The sequence below is a fragment of the Ictidomys tridecemlineatus genome, chromosome 5 (assembly GCF_052094955.1).
Source record: "Ictidomys tridecemlineatus isolate mIctTri1 chromosome 5, mIctTri1.hap1, whole genome shotgun sequence".
Classification (NCBI taxonomy): domain Eukaryota; kingdom Metazoa; phylum Chordata; class Mammalia; order Rodentia; family Sciuridae; genus Ictidomys; species Ictidomys tridecemlineatus.
The window spans coordinates 181,342,514-181,364,666 of NC_135481.1; the positions used below are offsets into that span (position 1 = coordinate 181,342,514).

The following is a 22,153-nucleotide window of genomic DNA, read 5'->3' on the forward strand; positions in this document are numbered from 1 at the left end:
GTCCAGTTGCACACCTCGCTCACTCACTCACTCACTCTCAGGGCAGGGGTGACAGGACACCGTTGGAAGGAAAGTTCTTTAACCTTGGCAGGCAGAGGGGCAGTTCCTCCCCTACCCCCACAGGTTCTGGGACCCCAACGGGGGGCTGTGCTAACTTTGCCCTCGCCGCCGTGGCCCCCCAACCATCAGCAGAGGATCTTGGTTTAATCACACGTCCATTTCCCCATTCATCTTCTGCGCTATCCGAGGCTCATCTTTTTTCCATCCTGTGGCATCTTGGTGATTGATGATCCTGCAGCCGCCCAGCAGCTGGGTAAGCACAGCTCACAGTGGGTGCCCACTTCTCCGGGCTCTTTGCATTCTGGGCTGGCTGGGTTCACATCACGTTTTTTTTTTCTTCTTTAAAAAGAGAGCCTTGAGAGCCTCACCTGTCCCCTGCCTTTATTTTATCTGTTTATTTTTATATGGTGCTGAGGATTGAACCCAGTGCTTCACACATGCTAGGCAAGCGCTCTGCCACTGAGCTACAGCCCCAGCCACCACCACCCCTTTTTTTTTTCGTACTGAGGATTGAACCCAGGGTACACTTTGCAATAAGTTACATCTCCAGCCTTTTGAATTTTTTTTTAATTTTGATTTTGAGACAGGGCCTCACTAAATTGCTGAGGTTGGCCTTGAACTCGAAATCCTCCTCCCTCAGCCTCCCCAGTTGCTGAGATTACACGTGTGCACCACCATATCCTGCCAGATTAGGGTTTTTTATAAGAAGCCCTGTTAAGAACTGAATTGTGTCTTCCCCAAATTCATATGTTGAGCCTACCTGCAAGGTGACTGTATTTGTAGACAGGGCCTTTCAGGAGGCAATTAAAGTTAAAAGAGGTCATAGGGTAGGATTTAAATCCAATAGGATTGGTGTTTTTATAAAAGGAGGAAAAGACACACTAGCTCTCCCCTCCCCACCCAGAACATGGAGGAAAATCCATCTGTGACCTCTGAAAAGAATCCTCACTAGCAACCAAGTTTTCCAGTATCTTCATCTTGGATTTCTAGACCCCTGAACTGTGAGAAATGAAATTTCTACGTTACCCAGGCGGTGCTATTTGTTATGGAAGTCTTAGCAAACAAATGCAAACTCCTTGTTGCCTCCAGCTTCTAAGAGAAAGGAGGAGGGATTTATAAAGATGTCCTTAAATAGAAGCATCATCTTAGGCAAGAGGCAGGAATGACCCAGGCAGAGGACACATCTTGCCTAGCATTCGGTGTGCTTCCCTGGGAGAGGCAGCGTTTAGTAGGGGCCACACCAGGGAATGACAGGCCCTGGATTCTGTTCCTCCTCTGTGGGGCTGCAGGTGACTTTCCCCAATCTCTCTGTGCTCCTAGAGATTCAATCGGCTCATTGTAAATCACAAAAGGAACGGTGAGGATGAAATGAGGGAATCCTCAGTCACTCATGCGACAGTTAAATGCCTACTGTGTGTCTCAATATGGGCTAGGCCAGCGTCGGAGTAATGAAGAAGACGGGGAAGGGCCACCTTCATGGAGCTCACAGATCAATGTGCGAGAGACACATCAGCTCAGAAATAGACAATTCCATGTTGTGAGAAAAATAAAACAGAGCGGGGGGTGGGGGGGGTATGTGGAACTGTATGGAGTGGAGGGAAGGGTCTTAGATCTGGTGGCCTCCAAAACAGGCCTAAGTAAAGAGCTGGAGGGTGAGTAGTTAAATTGGGAGATGATCCCAGGAAGACGCAGGCGAGAGGTGGAGACGTGAGATGGGAGGAAGAGGAGCCAAGGGGGTCTGAGATGTGGGCAGGGGGCTCAGTGCTGCTGGGTGTTCTTGGAAATAGTTATGTTATGCCTCTGACATGTGCCCCTAAGGAGTAGAGTTCTGCCCTCTGCGGTGACACACACCTATAATCCTAGTGACCCAGGAGGCTGAGGCAAGTGCATCACAAGTTTGAGGCCAGCCTGGGGCCACTTTAAGAGACCCTGACTCAAAAAACTAAGAGGGTTAAGGATGCAGCTCAGTGTTAGAGCACCCCTGGGGTCAGTCCCCAGTAACCGCCCCCCAAACACACCCAACAGAGAATTGTCCACCAGGGCCACCTATTGCTGGCTGAAAGCTGTCCCCAGGGGCCTTAACTCCCTGGCACTTGTCCCTGGGTCCACCTGGACACAGGCTGAGCATGCTCCAGGGACAGAGAAGACCTGGGGAAAAGTGTCCTTGGTGCTGGCCATACAAAACCATTGGCATGGAGAGGAACAGTGGGTGCTGAGGGGATGTGGGTGGACCAGCTGTGACTTCAGTGAGGAGGTGGCTCTTGAAGTGACACCAAAATGATGTGAAGGGGCCAGCCAAGGGGAAAGCTGGCAAAAGAGATCTGTAGATAGAAAGAGCAGAGAGATGGCAGCCAAAGCTGGTGTCTTGGTCATCGTGTGCAAATCGGAGAGGACTTCTGGGCCTCCTGGGCTCAGCGAAGGCTCAGGCGGCTCTCAGAGTTCTCCCACCCTGTTCTCTCACTTCATCTCCAGCCAGACTCCTCCCTCTGGACACGCCCTCCATGGGGTCAGTGATTGGCTGGCCAGCGTTGGAGGTGGGGCCTTTGGGGTCCAATCCCAGGAGGCCTAAGTCACTTATTGGCCCCAGTGGAAGGTGGGCGGGGTGAAGAGATGCTGCCAAATGGGCAAATTCTGTAGCCGCTATTGCACTCACTTTCCCAGGTTCCGAAGAGACTGGGAAGAGTCCTCCCTAGCTACTCAACAAAAATTTCTCTTGAGACCCCGGCAATGGGACTAGGGTATTGAATCACCACAGAGCTGCTTTTGGGACTTTGCATGCTGTGGAGTAAGACATTAAAATATGTCATCACACAAATTGCTATGGTTGCAGTTGTGATAAAGGAGAAGGAGGAGAAAGACCTGGAGCTGCAATGCGTAGGCAGTGAAACTGGAGCGGGTCTGGATTTTCCTTCTGCGGGGCGTGATATTTTAGCTGAGACTTGAAAGGCGAGCAGGCGCAGGATGGAAGGGCACTGCAGGCGCAGGGTGGAAGGGCACAGCAGGCAGAGGGAACGCGGAGTTAGGAGCTGAGGCGAAGGAGTTTCTGTGGAGCAGACACTACAGGGCTGGGTGTCCCAAGTGGGGGAAAAGGTGAGTGGGCAGTGGAAGGACAGGAAAGGGATAGGAAATGGATCCCTGGAGATCTGGAAAGACTGGAACCACCAACTGGGATATCTGAGCCCAACCCAGGTTTGACCACCAGGTTGGTCAGCTCCGAGGTCTGGCTTGGGACCCTCCCTACTCATGCACCCCAGAGGAATCTCATACATTGTTTGAGGACTTCCCTGGCAGTCCCCCTTCTCTGAGATGCCTTCTAAACTGAAAATTGGAAGAGATCTCTATCTCTCAAGACTTTGCAGCAGCACTTGGCTTTGCAGCCAGGATCCTAGGATGAAAGTGAAGTTCCTCAGGCTGCCGTTGGGGGCAGCGCAGCGCAGGCTCTTGTGGAGGGGAAGTGCGAGGGTGTCCTGGCGCCTGGTAGGGACAGGTGAGGCTCTCAAGGGTCCATTATTCTTGCCTACCCCTCACACCTGGAGACTGCAGGATATGCGCAGTTGGGACTTTTAGAGATCTGTAAGAGACCTGACGCACGCACGGACTAGAGGTGGCGGGGGTTCCCTGTTTGGGTTTTCAGGACTGAATAGGGAAGAGATGAATGTCCTGGAGGTGCTTTGCATGTCCCTGGAACAGAGGCTGGGTGGTGGGAAGGAAAATGATCCCTGGCACACCTATCCTGCGGTCCCTGTCCCCCACCGGGAGCCGTCAAGAGGGGCTTTCTATTGAGAGCTCCCCACCCCCACCCCCTGTCACTTTGCATTCTGGGGGAGGGGAGTGGGAGCCACTTGTCATTGTTCCTGAACACTGGCTGGCAGGAGGCCCAGGGAGAGGGCTCCCCAATAGGGAATCTGCAGCTGCCTGTCTTTAAGGTAAAATTACCGTAATTACCCCAATTACCAAATCCATCAAGAGCTTTGGACTGAGGAGGCCTGCAGAACAATCGGCCCTGATGGATTCGAGGAGTGTGAGTCACCGGGTGGGGACAGGCAGTGGGGGCACAAAGTACATGGGGGGAGGAGGGAGTGGGGGCAGCAGCTGATATTGACGGATGGGGATGGGGAATGCAGGAAAGTCATGATTAGCCCAGACCCCACTTTGCCCTGTAGTGAGATTTCCCCCTCTACATTGGAAATGAAGAAAGAGGAAAAAACAAAACAAAAATCTAAACTCCCTGGCTTCTCCTTTCACAGAACCCCACATCCCATGACCACCGGATTTGTACTTTATTTACCTCCTGGGAGAGCTCAAAGTAAAGGAAAATATCAGGAAGAGTGGCTGCCCTTCCTGAGCCCTTGCTCTGAGGCGGGCCTTGCAAAGGGCTTTTCTAGCTTCCCCTGGTCAACCCCACGCAGCAGCTTAATCTCCTTGCGGATGTGGGCAGGTGATTCCCTCTCAGCCTGGATGCTCCAGAGACCAGATCAGAGCCGGTTGTCCCCTGTACCCTCTACCAGGGCTCCACCTGGTGCACAAGGAGATGTTGAAATTGGCGAAGGCCTGGACACACTTGGACACAAATTTCTTGAGTTGCCTTTCAGAAAAGCCTCTGGACCATCTGCTAATAATTGTTACAGTTTGGAACTGGCTTTTCAAGAACCTGCATGAGCAGAAGTCAGGTGGTCTGGTCAAAGATGTTACAAGTTCAAAATCCCCTGCACAGGACACAAATTCCACCTCCTCCCCCCAAAAGAAGCATGCATCTGGCTACCCAGGAGACTGAGATGGGAGAATCAAATGCTCAAGAGAAGCTTGGGGGAGCTCAGTGAGACCCTGTGTCAAAAAGATACATAAAAAGGGCTGGGGGAGGTAGCCCAGGGGTAGAGTATCCCTGGGTTCCATCCCAGTAAGGAAGGTGAGGGCAGTGTGTGACCTGTGAGGAGGCATGGAATCCCTCAGCTGGCTGCTTCTCCCTCTCTTTCTGTAAATCCCTCCACTGTCAACTGACCTGGGGGAGAGAGTTGCACCTATAGCTCTATGCCGCTCAATACAACCGTAAAGAGTTTTCTTTTTGCAAAAACCGGTGCCCTATGCCTCGGGCAGGGAGCCCTGGCTGGATGTCAATGTTTGGAAGTGAAGTTTGATGCTGGAGGATTAGGAGGGCTCCTGGAGAAGTCACCTCACAGGGATGGCCACTTAGGTCACCTCATCTGCCCCTTTCTATGCTTTCTGCATCCAACCTCCAGTTGGACATTGATTCCCAAACTCCAGACGGGATCTTCTCTGCACGGAAGACCCCGCTGGGCCACCAGGCCCACCTCACTGAGACAGACCCTCGCTGTGCTCTTTGAGGTCACTTCACTCATCCAGACCTTCTTCTGTTGGTCACCCAGCAAGACCGGTCAAGTGAGGCTCAACTTTGCCAAGAATTTCTTTAGTATTTTTCCAGATCGCTGGCCAGTTTTCATCACTCGTTATTTCTATTAGGATCAAAACCATTCAGATTCTTCCACCCCATTGATCTGGATTTCTAGCCTAAGGGAATAATCTCTAATTGGGTAAAGGCCTTATCATGAAGCTAGACCTTACATTGTTTATTTAGTTGGCTGCATACCTTAACCTTGAAGGGAGGTCCAGGCTACCATTCATCTGTACGCCATCTCTAGGAGAAATGATACCTGCAGGACCCTGAGACCCCCTTGACTGATTTAGACTAGAGTTTAAAGAGTCCACAGAGGGTTTTAGTCCAAGGCCTCCAAGAATTATAAAATTTGACTTTGACCTGGCTTTTCCTCTGTGCAGTATCCCCAAGGGACCTTGCAGGGCTTGTAGGTCCTGATCAAAGATCTAAGACTTTGGGGCCCAGGACGAATAGCTTCCTAACTCATCATGACTAATATGATTAACATCCCCTGCTTCCTCCTACCAAGCAGGACTCCCTGGTTCTAGGTGTGGAGGCAGGATTCCCAGGTCACCAGCCCAGCTCTCTGCTGGCTTTTAAGCAAGTGCCCAGTCTGTGCTACTTTTCTGCTCCATCTGCTTGGGGTGCAGGCCTGAAGACCCAGGTGAGTTCCTAGCTGATCTGCAGAGCCTCAGCCAAGTCGTCGGGCATTTAATGTGCAACCTCTCATGAACCTACACATGGTGCTTGCTTGTACTTGATTCTTCAGCTGAGACGGGCAGAAGGAAACACCACGGCCTGGGAGGCTTAAAGAGAAATTCATTTCTCACAGTTCCTGGAGCCTGGACATCCAAGATCATGGTGCCAGCAGGGCTGGCTTTTCTTGAGGCCACTCTTGGCTTGTAGTTGTCCACTTTCGCACAGTGTCTGCCTGCCTTCCTTCCTTCCTTCCTTCCTTCCTTCCTTCCTTCCTTCCTTCCTTCCTGTTGTGGACAGAACCCAAGGCCTTGGGCATGTTAGGCAAGTGCTTCTCTTGTCATGTCTTTACCTCTGTGCCCAAGCATCCCTGGGGTCTCCTCTTATAAGGACACCAATCCTGTAGCCTAGGAGACCTCATTTAACCTTAATCACCTCCTTGAAGGCCCTCTCTAAATATATTCACCCTGCAGATTTGGGCTTCAACCTACAGTTTTTCAGGGGCCACACAATTCAGTCCATAACAACTACTCAGCAATTCAAAGGAACAAACCTGTGGTGACCAAGAGAAGCCAAACACAAAACAGATACTTATAAATCCATCCCTATGAAGTGCTGGAGAAGTCAAAAGCAATCTACATGACAGTGCACTTGTGGTTATGTGGACAGGGGAGGATCCATGGGACCATCTGCAGAAGGGTACAAGGGAACTTTCTTGTGCAAAAATGTCCTATCTTGATTGTAGCAGTTGTTACACGGGTGTGTACACCAGTCCAGACTCATGGAACTGCACGCTGAAAACAGGTGCCTTTTATTGTTTGTAAATTGTACCTCCACAAAATACAAATTAAAAACTCTGCCTCAAATGGTTAAAAAATGAGGTTCAAGTTAGGCTGCTGTTAAGAGTCAATGAGTTAATGCTTGCAAAGTGCTCAGATTGGAACAGGGCACAGCCTAAGTGCACAAGTAAATGGTAACCATGGTAACCTGAAAACAAGACTTTTGCTCCCTAAGTGGGACAAGAAATGGAAATAAACACTGAGAGCACACGGGGTGGGGATGCTGCTGCTGGCCCCGAGGAAACAGGCAGGGGCTGCAAACTTGGTCTCTGGGGTCACGAGCAGCTCTCTCCTGGCACCTCAGCTTCTTCTGAGCCCTAGGAACAGCCACCTGCAACTTTGCCACCCGGTGTCTTCCATGCACCCATTCACTGACATGAACCACCACCCAGCACAGCGGACGTGCCAACTGCTGCTTCTCCTTACTGGGTGTATCTACTGGGCTGGACACTGTGCTCAGACTTGGCTTTCTAGGGTGAACCAAATGAAAGAACTAATGATTCAACCAGTTTTCACCCATAGGAATGGCAGTTGACTGCCATTCAACCTAAAATACATCTCTTTCAACCTTGTGACAAATCTGTAGAGTAGATACTCTTCTTCAGAGAGGCCAAGTGACTGGCGCAAGGTCACATGGCTCTAAGTGGCTGAATTTGAACCCAGGTCTGATTCTGAACCCCATAGGTTAAACGTTTCTTGACCTCAAGAAGGTCATCTGGTGGAAGGAAGGATATGTTAGTGAGCTTTTCATTACTGTGACAAATATCTGAGAAAAACAACTTAAAGGAGGAAAGATTTATTTAGGCTCAAGGTTTCAGAGTTCTCAGTCAGTCCGTGGTCGGCTGGCTCCGAGGCAGGAACATCATGATGGAAGGGGGTGGCAAAGGAAAGCAGCTTCGTTTCTGGCAATCAGGAAGGAGAAAGACAGAGAAGGGACATGCATGCACCAGGGACAAGATATAGCCCCTGAAGGCACACCCCCGGTGACCTACTTCCTCCAACTTGCTTTACCTCTCTGCAGTTTCCACCACCCAAATTATTACTCCATCAAATGGATTAATCCACTCATGAGACTGGAGTCCTCGTGATCCAATCATATCCTCCTCTGGACATTGCTGCACTGAGAAGCAAGTCTTCAACACATGCGCTTTTGGGGGACATTCCACATCCAAACCATTACCGATTAAATGTGTCCTCTGGGGACTGGCCTCTCCTCCTGAGTCTCCATATGGGTTGCTTTCTGCTCTCTGACTCTGGATCTGATAGTCGCTGGCCTTCCCAGGATGCCAAGGCCTTGCCCACGGCTCCCTTGCCCACCAGGACATCTCGCCCTCCCCTGGCCTGCTTCTCCCTGGCCCCCGGGGGGCTTGTGGCAGAGGCGGTGCTGGCTGGGGCCTGGCGAGGGCTGCGCTGGTGCTTCTCATTGCCCCAGGACCTGGCCTCATTCTGCCCATCTTGTTGGCAGCCCCGGCCAGCCCCTCACCAGCCTCGCCCCCCCTTGCTGCCTCCCTCCAGCTCAGGTCTGTTTTCAATTCGCAGCTCATTTTCAGATCAAAGGGGATGAAGACACCCCGAGTCTTACAGATCCTCAGGCAGCCCCTTCCTCAGCCTGGAGCAAAGCTCCTTCCTTGGCTGGAGGCAAGGCCCCCCTTGGATTGCGCTGTGTGACCCAAGGAAAGGGCGCTGGGACCTGGTTCCGGGCCCCGCACTCCATAGTGGGGCCAGAGGTTCTTCAGGCAGGGGCTGAGGCTAGAGGCTCGGGAAGCGGCATCAGCCCCTCCTCCAGAGCCTGAGCAGGACAAGGACAGTTAATTCCTCTGGTGTTATCAGCTGGGCACAGGCACTGGTTGCATAGCAACCCAGATTGCTCTCTGTCTCCAGTGCTCAAAAAAAAAAGAAAGAAAAGGAAAAAAAAATCAGCATTTTCTCCAATTCTACATCAATGAGATGGAAATGGGCCTGGGGCAGCCCAGGCTCCCTGCCCCCAAGTGTGTCTCTTTTGCAGGAATCCCCCACCCACACCCCTCCGAGAGGTCCCCCTTGTGAGTCCTCCCTCCCTCTCACATCAGTGGACCAGGCTGAGGGCAGGAATCTGCCTCCCTCGTCAGCTACAGCATGGCGCTGGGTTAGGAGTTTGTTCAAGGGGACACTGGACAGTCCTGACAGGCTGTCAGGGCACACACCTGGAGAAACCCCAGCCAGTCCTGGTGATGGAACTGATTTATTCATCCTTTAAGAAATAGTTATTGAGCCAGGTACCGCGGTGCTCATCTGTAATCCCAGGGACCTGGGAGGCTGAGGCTGGAGGATCGCAGCCTGGGCCACTTAGCAAGGTCCTGTCTCAGAATAACAAATAAAATGGGCTGAGGATATAGTTCAGTGGTATAGAACCCTGGGTTCAATCTCTTTTTTTTTAATATTTATTTTTTAGTCGTAGTTGGACACAGTACCTTTATTTTATTTATTTTTATGTGGTGCTGAGGATCGAACTCAGGGTCTCACACACACTAGGCGAGTGCTCTAGCACTGAGCCACAACCCCAGCCCGGGGTTCAACCTTAAGGAAGGAAGAAAGATGGGAGGAAGGAAGGAGAGAGAGAGATGGAAAGAAGGAAAAGAAAGGAAGAAAGAGAGAGAGAAAGAGAGGGAGGGAATGAGGGAAGGAAAGGAAGGAAGGAAGAAGGAAAGAAAGAAGGAAAAAAGAAATAGTTATTGCTACTGTGCGCTGGCGTCCTAAACTCCCCGGATTTGGTGGGTTGAAGATGGCTGCAAAACTTTGCCATTCTTTCCACGAACAGCTGGAGTCTGTTTCTCTTAATTTGGGGCTGGCTCTGTGAGCCCTTTGGCCAGTAGAGTATTACAGAAGTGGCACCATAACTCAGTCTGAGACCCAGGCCTTAAGACACCAGAAGCTTCTGCCTTTGCTTCTCGAGGTGCCCCTCGTTGGAACCCAGGCGCCATGATACGAGGAGGCCACACAGAATGTGGAGGCTGCTCTGAAAGTCTGCATGGTTTCCCAGCCTCCTGCGGAAGCCACGTGACGTCACGTGAAGCAGAAGCAGCACCTGGACAAACCCTGACCAAATCCTTGACCCACAGAACCATGAGCAAATAAAACTACTGTCTCTCTTTTTATTTTATTCTGTCTCAGAATTTAAAAAAAAAAAAAAAAAAAGGTGCTTGGGATTCAGGGTGTCGTGTGTGCCAGGTGAGCGTGACACATCTCTCTCTTTCAACTAGTAGTTTTTTAGAGGAGCTTGTCATTCAACACGAGGTAACTGAGACACCAGGAGGGTGCACTGTCCTTCCGTACCTCTCAAGTACCCACAGACATGGCTAAATACCTGACAGATGCTCAGCCCTGTACTATGCTCCAAAATGCCACTCAAGGGAGCTGAAGTCCAGTAGCTGGGGGAGTTGGAGGTCCTGGGAGATGGCAGAGTCAGGAGAGTGAAACCAAGTGCTCAGAGACAGAGGGGAGGGGAGGTCCCCTGGGTGCCTGGGAAAGCATCTGGGCTCCCGGAAGAGGGTTGTGATTGGTTAGTGGCCTCTGCTGAGTGGGGGGGGGGGGAGGTGAGATGAAAGATACCTTTGTGGCACCTGGGCCTCCTGAGCCAGTCTCTTGGCCTCGTGGCTGGGAGGGACCTGGAGAGCAGGCTTTACTGGAGGGCTTCTCAGGGCTGGAGCCAAGAGACCCCCATCAGGACAACCTGGGGGGGGGCTGTTTTTAGTTTAGTTTTTTGTTTTGTTTTGGTTGTTTCTAGTCGATTCAGTTCAGAATCCCATTGTCTCACGGTGACCCAGGGCCCTGCTTTCACGTGATTCTTTGGTTTTAATACTGATATTTAGGTTCCTCCTGTTCTAATTTCAGGGGCCTAGGATACAGCCTGGACATCAGTGTTTGGACAGCTCCCCAGGTGAGCCTGACATCTCAGCGGAGTTGAGAAATCAGCTACCCAACCCCGGAGACTCTCATCCAGAAAAGGAATGCTTGGCTCTTCAGGAAAGCGAACAGACTGGGCATGGAGGATGGGAAGGGAGGGGGGCACCAGGAGGCAGCCCTGTGTTGATAGACATTTCTCTGCTTTCCAGAGAAAAGAGATTTGATTTGCAGCATTTGCTGACGTCTGTGATGTCAACACTCTCATCATGGCCTGTTTCAGGCCACCAACATGATATTCCTGAACACAGCACTGGGATGAGAGGCACAACTGGCTTCCCAGCCAGCAGCGGGGGACACAGCACAGCACAGCACCTGAGGCAGGCTCCAAGGCCCGGGCTGAAGGAGGTGCGGGCTGAGGACCGTGGGCTGAGGACCGCAGCCTTAATTGGCATCACATGGGAACTGGCTGCAACTGCAGAACCTCAGGTTCACCCAGACCTACTCAATCCCTGCCTGCACCGGAACCAAACCTGCAGGTGATTCTTGAGCACATTCAAGTTTGAGAATCATGGCTACAGGAAATGGAGGTTCAAACAAACTTTTCTGAGGCTCTAGAGACAGACATGACCCTGGCTAGAGGGTCAGAGAAGCCTTCTTGGGAGAAGTGGCATCAAAATTCAGTTTCAAAGAATGAGAGTGGATTTCCAGGTAATATAGGGAGGGGAATTGTTGATGGAGGGACCAGCATGGGCAAGGGCATGGAGCAGGGGAAGGGGTGGTACAGGGAATGCATGGGAGGGAGCGGGCAAGGGGAGAGGAGGCTGGAGAACTGTTTTTTTTTTGTTTGTTTGTTTGTTTTTGGCTACTGGGAATTTAATTGAGTGACACTTAACCGCTAAGGTACTCCCCAGTCCTTTTTTGTGTGTAAGTGTGTGGCAGGGGGTATCCAACCACTGAGCCACAACCCCAATCCTGTTTTGTATTTTATTTAGAGACAGGGTCTCCCTGAGTTGCTTTGTGCCTTGCTTTTGCTGAGGCTGACTTTGAACTCTCTGTCCTCCCACCTCGGCCTCCGGAGCTGCTGGGATTACAGGCAAGCACCACCAAGCCCGGCCACCAGTCCTTTTTATTTTTTATTTTGAGACAGGGTCTCACTAAGTTGCTTAGATCCCTGCTAAATTGCAAAGGCTGGTCTTGAACTCATGATCCTCCTATCTCAGCCTCCCGAGTTGCTGGGATTACAGGCTTGCACCTCTAACTACACCGGCTAGAACTGAGTTCTCAAAGTGTGGTTATAGACCTGCCTCATTTGCAACCTGGCAATTTATTAGAAATGCAGATTCTCGGGCCCCATCCCAGACCTACTGAAGTAGATACTCTGGGGGTTGAGACCAGAATCTGTATTTTTCACAAGTCCTTCAGAAAGTTCTGAGGCACATTCAGGTTTGAGAGCCACAGAGCTAGAGGAGGGAGAGGATGGAGCCACAGAGGGTCCCATGTGTGACCTGGAAGCATTCCGGGCAGTTTCAGGTCTAGGGTTCCTCCTCCTTCAATTAGACCCCCTGAGAGGAGCTAGAGGAGGAGGTGGGGATGCCCTCTTCCTTGGGTCCTTTCTACCTCACCTGAGGCTTTTTTTGTCCCCGTTTCTCTTTCCCACTTGATGACGTTTTCTTTTCTTTTCCAGTACTGGGGAGCACCCCAGGGTCTAGTGCATGCTACACAAGTGTTGTAGCACTGAGGACTTTGTTTGCCATGGATCACAGCCTCAGTCACCAGGACACAATCTTGGGCAGTCATAGGCAATTCATGTGCCCATTCTGCAGTGTCGCATCACCCACTCCTGTGGTTCAGCCCTGAGCCCCGATTTTGAGAGGCAGACAACTTGCTGCAGGTCTGTGATGCTGAGTGGGCCCAGCACTGACGGAGGTGCCTAGGTCGGAAGCATCCCCCACCCCGCATCCTGGCCTTCCTCTGGGGAACTCATACTGGCTCCTGAGCTTGGTGGACAGGCCACTTTCCCCTGCCGCGCTCTTCCCAGCCAGCTATTCCCCACCACAGGACCCACACCCCCTCAGCCTTCCCCAGCAGCGCTGCTCAAACTCTAACTGCTTAAGTGTCTCTTCACAAGGCTGGGACCTTGTAAATCTTAGAGTGGCATCCCCAGCACCCTGCCCCATGTCACCACCATTCCAGGAGCTCGCCCTGATGGACAGAGCACTCACTGTGTGAGTGCAAAGGGCTTCACCAGCCCTGTGTCACTTAAACCTGGCGACTGCTCTCGGAGATGGATACTCTAATTTTTATCCCATTCTACAGAAGAGGAGACTGAGGCCCAGGAAACAATACATGGCCTAGAGCCACATGGCTGGAAAGCCTCAGGCAGCCAAGCTCCAACAGAAAAAGCACCTTTTGTGGTTGTTCTTGTGTCAGAAGCAACTTCGCTGTCCCTGGTTGTATTTCCTCTCACTGAGGAAGGACCTGGCAGAACTGAGCCTTGTGTAAGACCGGGGAATGCTTCATTTGGGGCACAAGAAGCCAGTGTGTCTGCTGCAACTCAGCGATGGCCTAGGAGAGGGGCTGGCCCTGCAGGCCCCTGCCGGCCCCTGCCTGGCAGTGCCTTTTAGTTCTCCCTGCTCCACTGCTGTAGCCATTAGAGCTGCAAATTAGCATCGTAATTGCCTTTTAACTATTCATAGCTGTGAAGGAGCCCAGGTGGGCCCTGCCTCTCCACAGCCTTTCCCTGCCTAGAGGGCTGCAGTTGGCCTCCCTCCCAGGCCTGGGACCCCCCTGCCCACCCTCTGGAGAAGCAGCTTCACATTTCTGAGCCTCAGTTTCTCCATCTCCAAGGTGAAGATGATGATGGAAGCTTCAAAGACTTCTTGTGCACAAAAAATGCCCTGCTCCGTTCCTGGCACACGGTAATGACAGCAATTAGGATAGGCCTTGTTTTGTCTGAAGTGGGAGTGGTGGTGAGGATATGCAAATCAGTGGCATAGCCAGGGAGAGCCTTCCAGGGGCCTTTGGACTCTGGGCTCAGGGCTCTTCTCACTCCCAGCCTGTCAATTCTTACTCTTATCCTTTCCTGGCCAGCAACAGTTGCACCCAAGAGCGGGCAGGAAATGAGACCTTGCCTAGAGACCGTCAGCTTTCTCATAAATCAAAAATGTTTTATTATAAGGCAACCAGACCCTAATTAACAGAGGGGATTAACTCAACTGGGCTGCAACTGTGGGGTCATCTAGTTTGTCCCTTAAAAGTGTGAACTAAGCCAGGCCGGGTGGCACAGCCTCTAATCCCAGCAACTAGAGAATCCCAAATTCACCTCTGCAATTTAACAAGACTGTGCCACAAAATAAAAATACATATTTATAAAAACAAAACAAAACCATGAACACTGACATTTGAGACTCAGCAGAGTAGTGGTTAAAGGGCACTGATGATGAAGCCCATCTGCATAGGTTCAAATCCAGTCCTGCTATGCCTGTATGTGACCTTAGGCCAGTTAATTAACCTCTCTGTGCTTTGTTTCCCACTCTGCAGAATAAGAATGATGATGATAATGTCATCCCTAAAGGGTAGTTGTGCAGTGTGTGCCGGGCTTCTGTAGGGTGGTATGTGAAGCACCTGGAACAGCACTGAGATGTAGTAAGCACTAGGCCAGTGTTTGCGTTTATTACTTAGCAGGTGTCCTTGTTGACCTGCTTGTGTGACCTCTAACGCAGCTTAAGGAGGGAGTTTCTGCATCAGCAAGATTTTCCTAAGGCCAGTCACTGTCATGTGGAGCAGGGACAGGTGCTCTTTTTGTTCTTGGTTTCCACTCAAATCGGACAAAGTCCAGGAGGGGAGAGTTGTAGGTTAGCCCCATTTATTTATGGGGAAACTGAGGCTCAGGAAGATCAAGCAATTTTCCCAAGGTCATACAGACTGTAGTGAAGGATGCATTGCATGCCTTGGAAGAGAGGGGAAGGAATTGGGTGATATCCCAAGAATGCGGGAGCTGGGGGGAATTGCACTATGATCGCTGGTCCGGGAGGGCCTCTGATTAAGAGTTGCCCTGGTAGGGACGCTGCTGGGGTCCTGGGCTGAGACCGGTCACATAGTTGTTCCCCTCACCCCGCACCCCGTACTGGGGATCGAACTCAGGGGCACTCAGCCACTGAGCCACATCCCCAGCCCTATTGTGTATTTTATTTAGAGACAGGCTCACTGATTTGCTTAGCGCCTTCCTTTTGCTGAGGCTGGCTTTGAACTCAACAATCCTCCTGCCTCAGCCTCCTGAGCCGCTGGTATCACCAGCGTGAGCCACCGTGCCTGGCCACATAGGGTCTTATAAACCGCGGTGAGGAGTCGGGAATTTCGACGAACCTGATAGAATGGCCCAACCCAGTATCATGGGACACTGTCTATGTCCAGAAATATTCCAGGTTGCGCTCAATCTGCAAAGGTATTACAGCCCTTGGGGACCAAAAGGGACATCACATTCTAGAGCTCCAGGGTCCAACACTGGGGTGATTCCCCAGCCTCCGGGCAGAGACCTACTCCTTGTGCAGGTGCGGGACCCTTAGCGATCTCGCTCTCCGCTCCGCCCTCCTCCAAGTGTGTGTGTGGGGGCAGGGAGGGGCGCCAAGGGCGCGATCAGCGTCCTGCAGGTCCCGCCATTGTTTAATGGCTGTGCTTTTTTTCTTTTCTCGGCAATCAACAATTTTCTGCTCCGCTCCGCGCGGGCGGGCAAATGCAAAGCGGGCTTCTTCCTCGTCGTCCCGATTACTGCGAGTGAACCCCGCGCAGATGGTCTCGATGGACGCGGGCTTCGGGCGCCTTTTCCGGGCATCGCACCCGAAGGCTCCCACAAAGATCCACGGCCCGGCCAGCGCCCGCCCGCAGGGTCGGGGTCCAGCCCGCGCCCTCCTTCCCGCAGGGACCCACGTCCCACTGGGTCTGCAGCAGCCGCCAGCCCGCCGCGCAGGCGCAGTGCGCGCGAGATCCTGGGGACCGTCCTCCAGCGCCGCGCTCCAGCTGCGGCCCATTACAGCGCTTTTGTTCTCAGTGGCTCCTGCGCTGTCGCTGATCTCTGCCCCAGTCCCTTTCCCTGCCCCGGGTGAGGAGGGAGAAAACAGCGGATACCGTTGCACTGTGCCCAGTGCGACTCCCAGCCCAGAGCTCGCCACTTCATTGGTTCCTTCGCTCGGTGCGGTGCGGGCGTCTAGTTAAAAATCTGAGGAGGATTCTCAGGGCACCCCGAAAACCAGCCTGTAGGATCCAAGAAAGCCTCCCGGAGGAGGAGGAGGAGAATCTCACAGCCCAGGGTGGATTCGGGGAGGGCTGGGGTTGGGGAGCTCTGGGCAAAGCATTTGGCACCTTACCTGGTGTCAACCTGGGTCCACAGGGAGACCAGGGGTGGGGATGGGCAGGGGCTTTTGGTCACATTTGTGTTCTAGAAAGATCCCTCTGCCTTTGGGATGGGTGAGAGTGAAACGGGAGACCAGGGACCAGAGAGAAGGCGACTTCTGTGGTCCAGGTGGGAGAGGGTGATGACCTAGGTGGGGTGGGTCTGCAGGACAGAGAGGAGATGACCAGAACTGTTCAGGAAGACCACAGAACTGGGAGCTGGCTGTTTAGGGGTGAGGCAGGAAATGAGGACAAGCTCAGGATTGTGACTTCACGACCTTGTGAATGGTGGCCACTCCTGAGTCGCTGGGTTCCTGCTGGGGCAGCTTCTTCCATGCCCATCCCCCCTTTCCTCAGGGCCTCTGTCCCGGTCTTCTCGGAGGCCTTGACCGCTTTTGTGAGATTGCCCTCCATTCCTTACCCTGCCCACCATTTCTTCACTGCACTGACCACCAAAGCTGTATTTGGACTCATCTGTTGGTTTCTTGTCTGTCTCTTTGAGGACAGGAGCTTTGTTCTATTTGCAGTATCTGGAAACTGGAGCAGCATTGCCTCCTGTCCATCAGGTGAATAAATGAAGGAGGCAGTTCAGGCTCTAGGCCTTGCTGGTGTATCAAGCATCCTGGGCTCAGCACTCAATAGCAATGTATTCAATAAGTGCATGAATAAATGGTTCTTTAAAACCTAACAGATGATATACACAGTCAGGGCATGAGAAGAGATGCCATCAAGACAACAGATTAGTTGTAGCCAGCGTTTATTGAGTGCCTCCTTCTCCCTAGGGTTATCTCATTTAGTCCTCACGTCAGCCCTATAAGGGAAGGACTGTTGGTGGCCCCATGACGTAGATAAGGAAACTGAGGTCCAGAGAGGTAGAATAATATATCCAAATCTACACAGCCACTAAGTGGCAGAGCCAGTGTCTGAACCCAAGAAGTTGGCTTCAAGGCCGCCCTGCTGCCAAGTCACAGCACAGTACATGAATACTGCAGCTTGATGGAGAAGGTCACAGCCATGCTCACACTCGCTGCAATGCTCCTGCTAGCTAAAGGATTCTTCCACAAGGGTCAGAGGCCCCACATTGTCCTGGCCAGGCCCCAAAAGGCAGCAAACTTCAAAGAGAAAAGAGAGGCTGGCACCAGGTCAACCTATACTGGCCTTTGCAATGGGATCATCACTCTACTTCGTGTACGTTCCAAAATTTAATCTTTGCAGGAAAGTCTGGGAGGCTCCCGCCATTATCACTAGCCCCATTTTCCAAATGGAGAAGGTGAGGCACAGGGAGGTTAACCAGCTGACCTACAACAACACAGCCATTCCATGGGGTAGCAGCTATGCAAACCCCAGCAGGCTGGCTCCAGGTCCCACTTCTGTATTTCCTTTGAGCTGACCACAGCAGGAGTCCAGGAATGACCAGGGCACCCCAGGCTGACTACTCTCTGTGTCAGGTGGTGGCTATTAGGTGTCATTAGAGCAGTGTTTACCCAAGGGCATCCTGCCTCTGCCTGGTGAGGGGACAGCCCCTGGGAGCATCATCAACCCAGCCGAGGTTGAATGGAGATATCAATCGGCACCCTCCATCCCTGTCACTGAACATCCTGTATTCAATCACCCACATATTCATCTCTTTTAATCATTCTCTTCTCGATTGTGATAAAGTCATCTTTATAGCACTGAGAACGTGCATTTCATTTGAATTAAGTCTGCTGAAGTTGATCAGTTTGTGTTGGAGAATCAGGCTGATAAAGGAAGACATCTTTCAACAGTCCCTTCCTTTTTAACTGATTGTTCTCCGAGAAGCTATTAAGAGAGTCTCGTTGGGGTATGTGGGATGATCAGCATAGAATCCCACTTCTAGGACTCTAGGATACTAAGAAGACCACCTAGAGGCCTGTCCATATAGAAAGGGTCTGGGCCTCCCTTAGAGCAATGGTGAGGGCAACTCTGCTGTGATCCCCATCCGGTGGTCATTTGCCCAACCTCTGGGGAGTGGTACCTTGGAGAGCGTAGCATTCACTTTCATGCACAAGGCTCTGCAAGGCCCAGCTCATGGTCATCATCTCAAGCCCAACAGGGTGCAACAGCAAAGGGGAACTGTTTATTTTCTGTTTTTTTGTGTGTGTGTGGGAGGGGGGAGATATGGGGATTGAGCTCAGGGGCACTCAACTACTGAGCCACGTCCCCAGCCCTATTTTGTATTTTATTAGAGACAGGGCCTCACCGAGTTGCTTAGCACCTCATTAAATTGCTGAGGCTGGCTTTGAACTCACGATCCTCCTGCCTCTGTCTCCTGAGCCGCTGGGATTACAGGCATGTGCCACTGTGCCTGGCTGCTGGGAACCAGTTTTAATGCCTCCATTTCTCCATCGGAGGGGAGGGGAGAGGGAGGCATTGCCACTCTGAGGTTATTCTGGAAGCATCCTCTGCCTGTCCTGGGAGCTCCCCCACGATGCAGCTACAGTTCATCACTGTAGGTCCAGTGTCTGTCCCATCCGGAGCACTCCAGAAACATTTGATGGATGGAAGATCGGAGTGAGGAGGGTGGGCATCAAAACAAGGTAGAGAAGGTGCCATGGCAAAGAAGACCCAGCAAAGGTCCTCGACAAGTCTCTGTGCCCATATTGGCATTCGGGCCTCAGAACTACCTGTCTTCAGGGATCATGTGAGTTTGTACAGGAACATTTCATCAGCTCCTCGTGTGACCTCCTCTGAGTAAAGCCCCGTGGTGTGGTTTTCCATCAACTGCCCTGGTAGAGGTGGATGAAGAGGCTTCATTAGGACTAGTTGTTTCCTTAGCCAGCTGGATGGGATTTGAAACTAACCATATTTGACTTAAAGAAATAAGTGATGTATTAATGTAACCAATTTGGGGGGTATTAAATAGGTTTGCACAAGTGTTCCTCATCAAGAACTTCTTTAAGTTCCTCCACCTGTCAAGACAACTGTTTTAAGAGCTGGAATCTCCAAGAGGCCAGGTTGCTGGAACCTCCCAACCAATCGTGTAATGGACAACTGTGGTTGAAGGAAGCCAACTGTGGCCCCTAAAGCAGCCCTCCTGGGCCAGATCTATCAGGTGTAGGAATAGAATATTACCGACTCCTGTGTGCCCACTGCCTTGGCTGGTTGGGGTGTTTCCTCATTTCCTCTCCAGTAGTCTCCTTCCTGCTCTTTCCAGGAAAGGGACTTCAGCTTGGAGTCCCCCAGAGTGAGCAGTTGCTATCAGGTATGTGATTAGGCATGTGTCTCCAAGCCCACCTGCATGGGTGGGCTGTGTGCATTTGTGTGTGTACATGAATGTGTTGGTCCTGTTGTAGATGAGCCTGTGTGTTCCCAGATAGTTTAGGCTCTGCATATGTGTATGCTGTCATATATGTGTGCTGTCACCCTCCAAAGGACTATGGGATGTAATAATTAAAACACTAATTTTGAAGCCAGACTATATGGGTTTTGAATCACATCTCTGCCACTTACCAGCTATGTGACTCTGGGTAAGCCTCAATATTTTTCATGCGTAAAATGGTAATGGTAAGGATGAAATGGGACAATACTGAATCTCCGATGTTTAGCATTATGTCTGGTATGTAGTAATAATACATGTAAATAATATCACTCTGGGTCTCCTTTACACCTACAGGATGATGCCAGTTTTTTTTTTTTTTGGCTAACCAATATCCTACTTACCTCCTCCAGAATCATCTGAAATCTTTCTTCTCCCCAAGCTCTCTTATGATCTGGCATCAGGACCATTTGTATTTTATTAGAGACATGGCCTCACTGAGTTGCTTAGTGCCTCACTGAGTTGCTTGGCGCCTTGCTAAATTGCTGAGGCTGGCTTTGAACTTGGGATCCTCCTGCCTCCACCTCCTGACCTCTGGGATCTGCACGGCTTCCAAACATCCCTTGTTATTTCAGACCTTTGCTCTCATGCTTCTTCCTTTTCCTCAAATGTTCTTTTCCATGGTGCCAGCCTGGAAACACACATTCATATTCCAGACTCATTTCTTTCATCTCCCCCTCTATTAAATCCACACTCACCACCTGACCCTCCAGCCCCAACCAATCCATCAGCCAATTGCATTTGCAAGAGTTCTCCAGGTAGAATTACCCAGTCCATCTACAGAATCCTGAGAAATAAAAAGCCATTGTTGTTTTAAGTCCCTAAGTTTCATGAATTTTTTAATTTATTTTTATTTTTTTACGAAGCAGTAGACAACTAGTACAGACTCCCAGAGGCCAGCAACAACCGGCTTCAATTCATTTCCATTGTGCAGAGGAGTGTACAGAGACTGCTAGGACCACTGGTTAAGCCAGAAGAGAGTAGATCCCTTGATTATCTCCATTTCAGACTGTAGCTTGGACGAGTGAGGGACCTCCCCTACAGCTTCAGTGGACAGACCCTAGTGAGAATGGGAGCTGACAGTGCAGCTACCCGAAGATCAGTGGCAGACGCTGTGAGCTGTCCAGGGTGCTGAGCCCCTTGCTCCATAGAAACCTGGTGCCTTCTCTCTCAGGGGCCCTCCTCCTACCCGACCCCTGCCCTAGGCTTGGTGTTTATGCTGGCATCTGAGAGAAGCAACCCTATGGTGGGGATGAGGGGTGTGATAACATCCTCTATGTTGAGTCAAAGTACAATGCTTGCACCCTCCCCCTCCCCTTCCCTCCTACCCTCCCCATCTGACCATTATAATAAAAATCCTGCTTTATGTAAATACCCTATGCTCCAAGTAATAAATGCCATTAGCTTAGCCTGTCTGAGCAACCGCAGGCTTTTAAACATCCGTTTGAAGATCTTTGAAAGCTCTCTCAAGGCTCTTGCTCATAATTCACTAAGTGGGAGTTGGTAATAACTGTGTTAAATGGCCAGGCCCAGCGATTCACAGGAGGTGCATCTGTTTGTGTGTTGTGTTGGTGGGGTGCTGGGAAGAGGATGCCCTTCCTTCCATGCTGATCGGTTACTTATTTTTAAGAGTCCCCCTGGGGGCTCACAGTCCTTTGATGAGCTACTAATGAAAGAGCCAGATCTGACAATTAATTTCCCCAGAGTTATTATTTATTGTTTTGGCAACAATTCTCTGCAAAGCCTTAATACTCACCTGGCCTCCCAATGGTTGAGGAGAGCCATCGGTCGGAGGGAGAAATGGATTTCACCTGTTCATTCAACAGTTGTTGACTGGGCACCTACTGTGAGCCAGACACTGCACTAGATACACTCCTTGCCTCCAGGGATCCTGCAGGGTGTGGGGGGGGCAAGATATGGAGGTAAATAGCTTAATACCTGCCGTGGAGGCAATGTGGACACTAGGGAGCCCTGGGGCAGCAAATGGCCCATAGTGAAGGAGTCACAGAAGGCTTCCAGGAGGAAGGGTCCTGAATGACTATCTAGAGCCAGCAAGATAAATAAGAAAACCAGGAAAGGAAATTCTCTAGGAAAAAGCACCAACAGTTTCAGACTCTGAGAAAGAAAAAATCATCCATACAATTCTGGTGAAATATTGGAGTCCAAAGAATTCTCATTCACTGTTTGTGGGATTGTAAATGGATAGAGCTATTTTAGAAACAGCTGGATATTAGGGAGTAAAGTTGGAGACCTGCAAACCCTGTGACCCAGCAATTCTGTTTCTTTCTAGAAATAGTTGTGTATGCAACATTAGGAGACATACACACAGCAATCACAGCTGCATGGTTTGTAAGAGCCAATAATGGAAAAAGCCCAAATACCTATCAAGGGTAGGGTGATGCACTGTGGTGTAATCACATGATGGAGTACTATAGAGCAGTGAAAATGAATGAACCAGGCCACACATAGCAACATGGATAAATCTTCCTTGTATTGACACTAACACACACACATCGACACATCCACAACTGTTACATTCAAGGCAGGCAAAACTAAAAT

The 22,153-nt window shown here is 50.9% G+C and overlaps 1 long non-coding RNA gene across 7 annotated transcripts in view; it reads right to left on the reverse strand.

The window, feature by feature from the left end:
* LOC110598612 (uncharacterized) overlaps positions 1-22,153 on the reverse strand; it is a 67,789-nt gene that overhangs the window by 12,238 nt on the left and 33,398 nt on the right. The window contains exons 3-5 of one of the 7 annotated variants that reach the window (XR_005730028.2): positions 21,351-21,485; positions 19,939-20,225; positions 13,467-19,004 (exon numbers count right to left, since the gene is read on the reverse strand). The exons of 3 other annotated variants lie outside the window; for them this stretch is intronic. This is a non-coding gene — a long non-coding RNA (uncharacterized LOC110598612). Of the gene's footprint in view, positions 1-13,466; positions 19,005-19,938; positions 20,226-21,285; positions 21,486-22,153 lie in introns of those variants that run through there. 3 more of the 7 variants (XR_005730030.2, XR_013439691.1, XR_013439689.1) reach the window with 3 other exon arrangements.